The sequence below is a fragment of the Amblyomma americanum genome, chromosome 2 (genome assembly GCF_052857255.1).
Source record: "Amblyomma americanum isolate KBUSLIRL-KWMA chromosome 2, ASM5285725v1, whole genome shotgun sequence".
Lineage (NCBI taxonomy): Eukaryota > Metazoa > Arthropoda > Arachnida > Ixodida > Ixodidae > Amblyomma > Amblyomma americanum.
The window spans coordinates 120548570-120561201 of NC_135498.1; the positions used below are offsets into that span (position 1 = coordinate 120548570).

At 47.6% G+C, this 12632-nt stretch overlaps 1 long non-coding RNA gene across 1 annotated transcript; it reads right to left on the minus strand.

Annotated features, from left to right (window-relative positions):
• Positions 1-6385: 6385 nt before the first annotated feature.
• LOC144119030 (uncharacterized) lies at positions 6386-10320 on the minus strand. Its single transcript, XR_013312237.1, has 3 exons — positions 10216-10320; positions 9277-9638; positions 6386-6600 (listed from the first exon to the last, which is right to left on the minus strand). It is a non-coding gene; the product is annotated as an uncharacterized LOC144119030 (long non-coding RNA).
• Between the last annotated feature and the right edge of the window lie 2312 nt (positions 10321-12632).

Genomic DNA, 12632 nt, shown 5'->3' on the forward strand with positions numbered 1-12632 from the left:
CGTACGTAGAGGCTTCACGTACGTAGAGTTCTTACGGGTGACCAGTGCGCATGCGCAGAACGCAAAGGGTATGCGCGAGCCTCACGTACGTACGTGAGATTCGGATTTTTACGTTGCGGTCTTTGCGTTGCCTGCGTACGTAGCGTTGACAAACATGGCGGCGCCCTGCCCGCCGCTTCACAGCAATAACAGCTTCGTCGCTAATCCCTCGACGCGATATCGTGTTTCAAATTGTTGTATACGCCTTCGATTTGCCCATTCTTACCCTCGCATAAGGTATCAAGCGAAAAATAGCTTTTGTTTTTCAGACAGAAGGGCGATTTTTCAGCTGTGAAGCCTGACGAAGTAGCCTTGGTCGTCGTCATAGCAACGGTCTTGCGAGAGGACAGACCGAATGGCTTTGCTTAATGACTTGTCTTGGATGATTTAGGCTACAACCAGTGTCTGTGTTTCTTAGTAGATGGCGCTAGGAGTAACGCGCGGCTAGTGTTATGCTCCCTGTGGAAGCATATACAGGAACACTACGGGCGGCCTGCGTCGCGTACGTGTAACTATAAGAGTTTCAAACGACCTGTGTCCAGGCTACGTAGACTTCTCACGTTTGCGTACGTGAACCCTTTACGTACGTGAAACTAAAACGGTCTAATGTCAATGCGACAGCGTTAAGAAGCTCGTCCCGCTGAATAGCCGGTGTCGACGGCGTCGGCCGTGAGCGAAAAATCGCCCCTCCTCCTCCTCCTCCTCCTCCTCCTCCTCCTCCTCGCAATGTACGCCAGTGCACCAATAGATAGCGTGCGACGGCAGCGCAAGGAAGGGACGCCTGTCAACTCGGACCGCGCCGCAAGGGAGGGAAAATGAAATCAAAATTTCTCTTAAGGAAAAGAGGTGAGCCCTATATATCACATATCTCTATGGACACCCGAAGCGCGCGGTTAGGAATGAAAAATGAACTGAAAACGTTAGGAGGTGCGTTGCGTAATCTTCTTCTTAGGAAATACAGCTTACCTTGGGCCTTATGACATATGTTTTTAATGTGCTGTTCCCAGCATAGATTGCTGGATAGTGTCACTCCTAGGTATTTAATGTTATTAGTTCTCTCGACAGGAACATTAGTTATAGTGTATAAAAAATCTAGTGGCTTTTTTTTCTTACTGAAAGTTATGCTCTTTGTTTTGGTGGCATTAAGTCTCATTCCCCACCTAGTGCACCAAGACTGAATAGACGATAGGGATTCATTTAGTTTAATTTGATCATTATTGGTGTCTATTTCCTTATATACCACGCAGTCGTCCGCAAAGAGCCGAATTTGTACCTCAGGGTCAACGCATAGATAAATATCATTGATATATATTAAAAACAATAAGGGGGCGAGGACTGAACCCTGTGGTACACCTGAGTAGACATCCAAATTATCAGATTCGGAACTTTTCAGTTTGACGCACTGTTTACGATTTTTCAAAAAGCACTCAACCCATGAAATGATAGTGTTTTCGATCCCTATAGCCTGCAGTTTTGTTATTAAATCTAGGTGAGGAACTAAATCAAATGCCTTAGAGAAGTCTAAAAAAATGGCGTCTAACTGACTCCTTACATTAAGGGCGCTTGCGATATCGTGCGTTATCTCTGCCAACTGTGTGGTTGTTGATAATTTCGACCTAAAGCCATGTTGCCTACTGTAGAGGAGGTTGTTAACCTCTAAGTGGTTAATAATTGCTTTGTAAATAATATGTTCGAGTATTTTACAAGTAGAGCTTGTTAGCGAGACCGGTCTGTAGTTATTTAGTTCATTTTTGGGACCGCCTTTATGAATTGGAACTACTTTAGCCCTGAGCCAGTCATCCGGGACTGTTAGGGTTTGCAACGACAGAGTGAAAATTCGGAACAAATATTTGGAAACCCAGAAGGCGTATCTGTTCAGGAAATTATTTGAGATGTCATCAGGCCCCGGAGAGTTCTTTACGTCTAGATTGCGCAGCAGGCAGAAAATGCCGTCTTCACTAATGTTTATTTCTGACATGGGATGAGTGATGGAGTAAGAATCAAGGGAAGCACCTGAAACCGAGCGTGAGAAAACAGACTGAAAGAACGAGTTAAATTTGGTAGCAATAGCGGCAGTGTTGGTTATAGTTTCACTGGACGTTTTTATTTCAGAAACTGTGGATTGCTCGCATGCTAAATAGCGCCAAAACTTTGCCGGGTCATGCTTCATAAATGACGGTAACGTCTCCGAGAAGAAACGTGTTTTCGCAGCTCGAATTTTACCTTTGAGTGTACTGACAAGGCATGCAAGGTTGCTTGATAGGCAACGCTTGCGCCGCCGCTTAATCTTTCTTTTCAGATGGATAATTTCTCGCGTTATCCACGGATATTCTCGGTTCACACGTTTTTTCCTCAAAGGAATGTACTGCTTTTCGCAGAAGTGAACAGTTTTTTTGAAATAGGACCACATTTCACATACGTCATTGAGTGCTTCAAATGCTGGGTAACAAGATTCCAGGCGAGCAAAAACAGAAGTGTCATCTGCCCGCTCGTAATCTTTAACAAAAGTGACAGATGGTTTCACAGTCTTAGTTGAAACATGCAACGGACATGCTAGGATTAACATCTTATGATCTGAGATTCCATGAGCTACATTTACGGAACAATCTTGAAGTGAATTGCTAACAAGCATAAGGTCGAGTAGAGAAGAGCAACACCCGACAGTACGAGTATCAGAAGTTACTAATTGTTTTAATGAAAAACTAAAGGTACTTAGTAACAACATTTCAGCGCTTTTCACTTCCTTGTTGTCGTGTGACATGTCTGACGAATTGATTCCAGGCAAGTTAAAGTCTCCTGTAATGATTATTTTGGATCGTGAGTTGGTACATTGCATGAGGTAGTCGTGCATTACTTCGAGATACTCGGGGGGAGCATTGGGTGGTCGGTACACGCCTCCGAGGAGTATGCGTTTGCCCGCGTATTCTATATTACACCATATGCTTTCATGACCATCAATGTCCTCCAGGCGGGAAAATTTAATGTTGTTTTTTATTGCTATCGCGACTCCTCCACCTCTTGCGCCTCGGTCTTTGCGGATAAGTTTGTACGAAGGCGGGATTATGTCCGAGTCGCGCACTTCAGCGTGCAACCACGTTTCGCTGATGACCAGAATATGTGGCTGATAAGACAGTATTATGCCTTCAAGAAGACTGAGTTTGTTAAGTATACTTCGAGCGTTGAGGGATACGACTCTGAGAACTTTATGGCTTGTTTGTCATTTTTTGCCTCGGGCTTTCCTTTTCTCAGGTGCAGAGGCGTCTGAGCTAGTTGCCTCCATTCTGCAGACATTTGGTTTGTCAAGTGCAGAAGCACCTAAGCGAGGTGCCTCCATTCTACAATTCTGTTGTGAATTCCAAATGTACACCTTTCCGTCCACTTTCAGCTTATCGAATACCAGTGACACTTTCGCTCCATTCGCTTTTTCTTCCGCTGCAGAACGCCAAAGGTTTGCTCGTATGTCTCTCACTCTCTTCGAAAAGTCCTCACTTATAGAGAAGTCTGATGCTTTCAGTTTAAAACAACTAGACAGAATATTAGCTTTTTCAGAAAAGTAAAAAAATCTCAACATGATCGGTCGGCAGCGTTTGCTGTTGGAGTTTCCGATTCGATGTATTCTTTCTATTGAGGATACTTCTACTTCAAGGATGTCTTTAAAAATTCCTTGCTTGACTTTACCCTCGAGTACTTTTGCGTCTTCCTCCGGCTCCTCTTTTACCCCGTATAAGAGAAGGTTATTACGTCTGCTCCTGTTTTCTAGATCATCTAGCTTGGCTGCCATGTCCAACACCTGTATATTGGCATTCGTACAGACTACCTCGCATTCTGCTATTTTCTTTTCACACTGCTTCAATCGGCTCATTTCCGTCTCGATTACCGTAATCCTGTCTTGAATACTACTGACTGTTGATTCTACTTGCTTCAGATTCGATGTTAGCTGCCTCAAAACTTTGTTGGTTTTCGTCTGTTCTTTAAGAATTCTTTTCAACATTTCACTGTTAGAGCTAGACTCTGAGTCCGAGTCAGAGCTCGGTCCCGGGTTTAATTCCACGTCACCGGATGTTAGTAGCAGCAGACTAATTACATCAACACATTCCACCAATGTGGAAACAAGAAACTGTGGACTTGGTAGCACCATCAAGGCACGGGAATCATCCCGGATAGAATAAACTGTGTATTTATCACCAACCTGGGCAACGAAGAAGAAATGAATGAGCATCCCTGCTCGTCCGGTGCCACCAAGTCCACTGAAGTGTTGGTCGGTGGGGCTCTTGAATATATAGCTGCGTTGACGCGCTTCTGTTGACGTCATCGCCTGGGTCAGCTGATGTGGGCGGACCACGCGCGGAAGGGACCGGAACGATGGCGGCAGTGTCCTGTCGTTGATACGGCTATCAAACGAGCGATCCAGGGGATTCAACGCGCCTGCCTCTCGGCCAGCATGCGCAGTGCGTCCATCGATGGTCCTGGCTGGCATTGATTCCATTGATTCAAAGCTACTGGTTGTCGGCGTCAGAGCCCAAAAGATCGGAAAGCCAAGGAGATGGCAAGGAGTAGAGAAAGAGACAACTTTATTTCCCACAGGTGCAGCCAACGAGAACAGGTGGGTCCTGTGCGGCCCCCATGGTGGGGGCGACGTACTGGGCCCATGAAATGAGTGAAAGTTGCGTGGTCTTATGCGGCTTGTTGAAGAGCTGGTCCCAGCATTCCGCGGAGGGAGCTGGCAGGAAGGCCCGAGGGGAGGGTTATTTTCGCATCCCCAGAGGATGTGCGCCTGAGTGGCGGACGATCCGTTCTGTCAATTTGGGCATGTGGGGTAGTATTGCCTGTTGGCGATCAGTGATTGCTTTGAGTAGCTGAGAATTAAGAGCGTCTGCGATCTTCGGAGCAGGGTGGCTTATGCTCTGCCGAGGTCGGATTGGAGAAGTGGGAAAGGTCGTCACGTCTTTTTATGAACATTGGTGATGTCGGCAGAAGTCTGGGGGGCTTCAGCGAGTGCTCCAGGATGCGTGGCGCGGACGCCGGGATTGTTAACCCTCGGGCAAGTCGGCCGGTCCCTTCCTTACAAGCCTGTTATGCGTCAGTGGTGTAGGCAGGGGCTTATTATTTTTCAATTTTTTAGGTTGCCCAAACCTCATATGTGTCCCTTCGTTACCACAGTTGACCTCATGGGCGGGTACCCAGATTAGGTTAATTTTGTGGTCTGGAGTGCAGCCGCGCAGAATGCGTGCGGCGGCAATGAAGATGCAGCCTGCCGAGTAGTTTAGGATTGCTCGTTTTCAGTCACCGAGAACTCTGCGCGTACAGCGGTCAGCGATAGCCAGCGCTATCGCTGTCTCTTCTGCTGCGGCGGGGGGGGGGGGGGGGGGCGCACGCCGCGGTGGCGGAGATAAGTGTAGATCGCGGCGCGGTTGCACGGACCACGTAGGTTGCACCTTGCCTTTTCGCGTCCGTTTGTGCAGTGTGTTCCTGGGAACGATAGAAATCATCCAGTTCTCGGGCTTCGTATGTGGCAAAAAAAGGCGGGTATGTGGCAAGAAGTGGAGTGGGAATCGACTGGAGCAGCTTCGGAGCGAGGACGCATTACCGCACTGTAAAGCAAGTTTCAGACTTATGGGTGCATTACAGTGTCTGTAACTAACACCCTTCAAAAAGGATAACTTTAGGTAGCAAAGCCTCATTATACAAGGCACTTTTCTCGCAACTCCGCCCTTCTTTACCCGATGTATTGGAAGGTGGTTTACGTAACTTATACTCTAATATAATGGGTGTAGCAGTCACACTTCACCTTTAACACCCTTTATATAATTGGTTTTGGGGGAAAGGAAATGGAGCAGTATCTGTCTCATATATTGTTGGACACCTGAACCGCGCCGTAAGGGAAGGGATAAAGGAGGGAGTGAGAGAAAGGAAGAATAGGTGCCGTAGTGGAGTGCTCCGGAATAATTTCGACCACCTGGGGATCTTTAACGTGCACTGACATCGCACAGCACACGGGCGCCTTAGCATTATACCTCCATAAAAACGCAGCCGCCGCAGTCGGGTTCGAACCCGGGAACTCCGGATCAGTAGTCGAGCGCCCTAACCACTGAGCCACCGCGGCGGGTTAACACAGTTTTCAATTTTTCACTTTTATGCCGCGTTATTCATTTTAGGCTTTCCACTATATTTTGAGTAGCAATGTGAAGCTGTTCAATAAATTGCATTTTATCAGTTGACTTTTTAGCCACCCACACATGTAATATGTGCTAGAGACAATAGCTTGCCTTTTGCTTTGCATTATGAATGCCCAGAACATGAGAAGAGCATTCAAGAAAGGTCAGGCACATTACACTGCATGCTCCGGCAAACATTTATTGATGTGAACCAGCAAAGGCAACTTGGTGCATACTTACAAACCATCAGACAATGCACTTTTACTCAGTCACATAAACATCCAGAAATTGGAGTTCGAATATGAAACAAAAGTTGCAGCCTCCTGGTTTGTAGCTCCTGTCGAACACGCAGTACGCACCCGTAAATGCATTTCCACTCTTGACAGCATCACCGACATGTTCTCTCCTGTAAAAAAAAATTAAACTTGCACCGTTTCTACAAATGATAGCTTTGGTGCCATGTACTAGTTGCAAATTTAGGGCAGTGCAAGTTGTCACAAGGGGCTTCAAGAAAATTGTTTGGACACTTCAAAAGCACTAAAAGATTACTCTAGTTCTCCATGCCAAATCTAGGTCAATCTCCCATGCCATATTTGTAAAGCAGAATGTCATAATACTAGAAAACACCGCCTTCCTTTTAAAAAGAATTGTTGACCTCATGATGTGACAGACAAAAAGAAAAAGAACATGGCAAACGGATGTCAAACTGGTGCCTCAAGTTTGTTTTCTAAGCAGTTATTTCTGCTTTACATATGTCTATCGTTCAACTTTTCTGTGAATTCCCTTGCCTCTTTTCTTTTGACTGTACTCCATTGATTTTTTATTTAGCTAAAGAGAGAAAGGGGTTGAGAAGGAAAGGCAGTCACACCTGCTTGGGTGGACATAGTGTAGGGCCATGGTTTCCATGAAGGCATAAAACCAGCAGTGGTCAATCCTGTTCCATCTGCCGTACCCTACAATGTCATGCTAGAATTTCCAAGCGGATCATCTACAAGTTCATGAGAATCAGTTGATGCCACTAGCGGGGGGGATGGACAAAACCATCAGCGCTTTCCACTTATCTCGCGCCTTTCCGACCCGCTGACATGTGTCGCACGACCTTTCCAAACGCTCCATGTCCTTAAAACATCCAGACAAAAGTATTTGTGAAAGACATAAGAGCGCAAACTGGCAACACGGACGAGGAAGGGAACAGGACGAGCGCTACACTTTCAACAGGGTTTATTCAGGGAAGTGCGTATATATAGCCTCTGACCTTATCCATGCTCTTAATCTCAATTTGACAAACATCTACCTTTCACAGATATGCCTCAGGAAACATCATTTCACTGTGCCGGATAATAACCGAGGTATCACTGATGCAATTGTCACCTCGTTTCTTGATATAAAAGGCTTCCACGAGCTCACGTTCGGTCTTATTTCGGCTTTTCAGTAGCACTTTGCATTCATGCAGTCGGGGCTTGCAGACTATACGTTTCTCTTTCGAGCATGCTTGGCAGTGGTCTTGAAGATGGGCTCCTTTCTTATTCAATGAATTCTTGTATTCAAGCAGGCGCTCATTAAGACACCGGCTGGTCTGACCAACGTACACCTTCCCGCATGTAAGCGGGAACTCGTACACCACTCCTTTCTTGCAGCCAACAAGTGGCGTTCGGTGTTTCGGTGTCTGATGGCGCACTCTTGCATTTCCTTTCTCCCAATACGTGAGCACATTCCGGCTAGTTTTCGCGGCGCTGAAAATACCACGTTGACGCCGTACTTATTGGCCACCTTCTTGAGATTATGAGAGGTGTGGTGTACGTAGGGTACAACTTCCGGCCTTTCCAGACTTTTTTCTTGAGGTCTGTTGTTTTCATTGCGCCCTTCAGCTTTTTCAGCAAGGTCTGCGTCACGGAGAGAACCAAGGGAGCCGGGAAGCCTGCATTCTGCAACCTGGACACCTGAGATGCAAAGCTGGCGTGCATGGCATGGTGGCAGGACTTCTTTAGTGCGGACGCAAGGCACTGGGAAGCGATAGCCCTCTTAACGGTCTTAGAATGATTTGAATGAAATGGCAACAAATCTTTCTTGGCGCGTGGACAGTATCGCCAGCAAACATGTGAAGGGTGAAAGGTTAGGGTGAGGTCTAAAAACTGTAATTGGTTATTACTGCTAGGCAGTTCGTGAGTGAAGGTGAGGCCCATGCTGTTTCGACCAAACGTACCTAAAACATCAGCTGCTGCTTCGTCAAAACTAAAATCGCTATCTGCCAACATGACCAGGTAATCGACTACATATCCAAAAACGGGGACTATACAATCCGTGTCAAGTGCTTCACTCAAGGAGCGGTCAATTCCAGATAAATATATATTACGAAGTACCGGGGCGACACACGAGTCAATGAAAATGCCCTTTTTTTGTAGATACGTTTGGTCATTGAAATCAATAAAAGTGGCCTTCAGATAAAACTGAAGTAAAGACATAAAGTTGTCCACTTTCAAACCAGAAGCGTTTTGAAAGGCCGTAGCTCCATTCCTATCAATGCAATCACGCACTGCAGAAAAGAGATGTCGATGCGAAACCAAGTAGAGAACATCTATATCAATGGAAAAACCAGACCTAATGTTCCTATTAGTCTGAAGGAAGGCTATCACATTATCAGAGTTCTTAGTTCTAAAGGGGTCTTCTATTTCCAGAGTCTTTAGGTCCTTGAGCAAAAATTTACTGATTTGCCGTTGCCAAGTATCCTTTTCGCTTACTATTGTCCGGAAAGGTATTTCCGGCTTGTGAGTTTTCGCCGAGAAAAAGACCGAAAGGCAGTTCTTTTCACACTTCCTGATGGCACTAGCTAGTTTATGCAGGTGCAGTTCCTCACAAAATGACACTGCACCTTTCTTCATTTGCTTCTTTTTCACTTCCAAGGACCTGAAGTTCTTCTTGACTGCTTCTATTACCCTTTTTGTTGTACACACCGGACGGTATTATAACAAAACCGCCTTCTTTGTCAGCCTGCACAAGCTGCAGGTCATTTGCTCTAAGAAACCAAACGGCCTTCGCCGTGGGACCAGCTCGATGGATGTGAGGGTTTGGATCTCTGACTGACCTAGTGAGGGTGTCAACACCGTCCAAGAGGCACCTTTCCTGGTTTTCTTTCGTTGTTTTGTTGGCCAGTCGTCGGTTAAGGGCTAGCCATTCGTGTGGCTTGAGTTTGGCTTGTACGTTGAATTTTGGGCCTTCCTTCAAGACTGCCGCTATTCCTTCCGGGAGTTCAGCTCCTCCCAGGACTAACACATCATGGCGTCCGGGATCCTTGGCCTTCCCCTTCTAAAATTACTGAGCAGCGGACAAACATCATCACTTGGAATAATCGGCGGATACGGCCTCAAAACACACCATGGATACTCCAAGTCAGGAATTGTGCAACCTTGAAATTTGACTTTTTCATCTAAATTATTGTCCGGGCACCTGCACAGAAAATTAGAATCTCATGAAAATTACACTGTAACAGAAGGTATTCAGACATATACAAGTACGTTGGCAAAGCCTTAAATAAAAAGAAACGTGGAAATTTCCATGTAACAGCCGCAACGCAGTCGCAGATAACTGAAAATGCCAGACAGCTCGCACACATAACACTGGAAAGCTCTCTGGCACAGACTACTTCCATTCCTCGCACCATACGAATGGCAGACTCCGCGTAGCACATTATGCAACGCCAAACAGACCTAGCGGCGCAAACGGCCGACGGCTACCGGCATGGCAAGAACGAGTCGTCGCACGCTGAGGGCGGAGCGGTTCTCCGACGGCAAGCGGTGCCGGTGAACGAGTCAGCAGCACGAAGCAATGGCGGGGACGTTGTTTATGAGAAAGGAGATAAGCGGCGCCGGTAACGGCGGCGCGACGCCGCCATTACGGAATAAGATTCGTGCACATGCATTTTAAACCCTGCAGCTATGAACGAGTAACGAAAGCAAAAGCTGCGCACTTTTTTTCCTGGCAGTGTAAAATAAAGGCCGTAATGCATTTCTACATCACAACTCACCTGAAACGTGCCGCTCCCAAAGTGCATTTCAACACTTGGCAGAGTGCAAGCACTGGCGGCGGCTCTCAAGCTGCGCAGTTTATGCTCGTTCGCGTTCAACTTTTATCGGGCCCAGCATTGCGAACAGGTGCGTCGCCGATGTCATTTTCCGGCATTGTTTGTAGAGACAGGGCAGTATCCTCGCTGGCAGCACGAGGGAACACACATAATCGGTCGCACCGGCTACACGTGCAGCTTTCTGTGCGCGCGAACTTCACACAACCAGATAAGGATACGGATGAGGCCCGTTTCACATGCTGCGACTGGACGGAAAATATCCGGTGTAGTCGGTGAGGCCGCAGTGCGATTTCCGGTCGGTGCTTTCACATGCCACACCGACACAACGAATTCGGTCGGAGGAACAGGCAAGGTTCCGTGATGTTTGCATAGACAACCCATTATTAACCGCGACAGAAACATCACACAGATTGTGTTGATGATTTTATGACTAGCGCATTTTTAGATGCAAGGCATTATTCCGTATGTTTTCATTAGAATAAACAATTTTCCTTCCACCGCGGTAAGAGCTCCCACGTGACCGCACGTCGTCTCTGCGCTCCCCATTGGTCAGTCGCAGAGAGAAAACACCGACGCTGCGGCTGTATACCAACCGGACGGAACTCGACCGCAAGCCGTCTGCGACTAGACCGACGGCTCTCCTCAGTCGCAGACCGAGAGAATTCGCAGTGTCGCAGGCGAAAATCGCATGCATGCGACATTGTCCTGAGTCATTTTGTTGAAAACGAGAGTAGTCATGCCTAGACGGTGCAGTGGTTACAAAACCTCTTTTACATGATTTCGTGACTAATTACAATTTATATTTTGAATCTCGGTTTTAAAGACTCTTTTGGATGTATAATATCACTGTGAGCAGGATCCGGCAAGGACGACAAACAGAGAAGTCGAAACTGCGGAGCTTCTGTCTCCTCTGTTATGAGCATGCGCAGACACAAGCGTTTGCGGGTCGGTAGGCTTAAAACGCTGAGTGGTCAAAAAAAGTGACGTCACGCCTGTAACGTCATGGTCACATGACGTTTAATGACGTCATATCCGGTTGAAGACAGACATATTTTCCCTAGATTTTTCTCGGAATTCACCACGTTTTTGACAGCGTGCGCGGGATAAAAAAACGCATCTTTACCTCCACCCCACCCAGATCGACCACTTTGCCGAGCAGGGTGCAATTGAAAAACCCTTGCCTAAATGCTCCCGCCATTCACGTTTGCCCCGCACCCTCCCACGACACTTTCCCGGACTCGGATGTTTTGTCGCCTTTTTTATTGTTATAATTTGTGTTTGTGTTTGCATGTACAGTGCACGTGTCTCTACTTAAGCAAACTGCGCCGCTGATTCCGCATTCACTATTCCTGCCGAAGAGGCTCCAGGGAAATGTCCTGCCCTGTTTGCGTTTTATTCTGTTTATTTGTTTACTCGTTTTGGCCAGCGGCACGCGAGTACATGCATCTCCGCGAATCCGCCACCGTCTGTTTCTGTACTCGCCGCCGCTCTGCTTTGAGGGGCGCCTGTCCCATATATTAAGGAGCCTAAATCAAATTTTAAAGGAAAAAGGTGTGAAGAAGACGACGCGAATTAACCGAAGAATAAAGAAGAGGAAGAAGAAGCATTCGGTGAGGTGGAGGGAGATGATTTGTGGAGAAGCATTCGGTGAGATGGAGAGAGAAGATTGGTGGAGAAGAGAAGAAGACGACGACAAGGCATACGTGGACTAACACCGAGGCTATAAAAGGGCGAGTGAGAGCGAGCCCCGGGGGAGAACAGTAGAGAAGCAGAGGTTCCTGCGGGTCAGGGACACTTTGGCTGGAAGAGAGCGACGCCGGCTACTGCTCCGGTGAGCTCGCGTTCTACGACATCGCAACGTGGACACCTGCCGTGCCTGAGCCCGTTCCGGGGAGTCAACAGAGGACGCTACCACCTGCTACGGCCAGGGGTGTCTCCAATGCTGTTGCCACCCATCCAGGTGGTGCCCCCAGCGCCAACAACACCGGCATCATCTCCACGGGCGCTTGGACCTGGAACTTGTACGACGCAGCCAGCGACGCCAGCCCAAGCGCGTCGAACGCCGCCAGCGACGCCATCCCAAGCACGGCGAACGCCGCCTCGATGCCGCCTACTGGATCCATACAACGCCGCAGCCACACCGAACCAACCGTGCGCACGAACGCCTAGATATAACAAGCTCCGTTCCGTCCATGCCGTTACAAAGTAGTACTGTAAGGAACAGGGCAAGAACGCTGGATACAAAGTGCATTGGACCGCTGTCTTCACCTCCTCCTTGATGCCTGCGTTGCACGATCGTGGCGCCATGCATTCACACGACGTCCACTCACGTCGCAGCGTACTGCCGTACATCGTGGAAA